A 477-nucleotide genomic window follows, 5' to 3' on the forward strand; every position below is an offset into this window, starting at 1 on the left:
CCATAGATAGCTTTCTTTAGTCTCAACACATTTCCTCTCTTCACTAAGTGTTCCAAGCCTGGAGGAGGATGCATATACACTTCATCCTCAAGTTCTCCTTGTAGAAATGCATTCTTCACATCCATTTGCCATAAGCCCCATCCAAGGTTCACAGCCAAGCTTAATACAATCCGGATTGTGTGTAGTTTAGCTACTGGTGCAAAGGTTTCAATGTAATCTTTTCCATAGGTTTGAGTGAAACCCCTTGCAACCAGTCTTGACTTCTTCCTCTCAACTGTTTCCATCAGCCTTATACTTGATTGTGAAGATCCATCTACTAGTCACAGACTTCTTCCATTTTGGTAACTCACTTTCATACCATGTATCATTCTTGATCATAGCTCCTGCCTCAGCTCCAACTGATTCCTTCCATTCTTTATCCATCATTGCCTCTTCATAGTTTCTTGGTATGTAGTTCTCATCCAAGTTTACCATAAA

Source organism: Brassica oleracea, chromosome C2 (genome assembly GCF_000695525.1).
Source record: "Brassica oleracea var. oleracea cultivar TO1000 chromosome C2, BOL, whole genome shotgun sequence".
Classification (NCBI taxonomy): Eukaryota; Viridiplantae; Streptophyta; class Magnoliopsida; order Brassicales; family Brassicaceae; genus Brassica; species Brassica oleracea.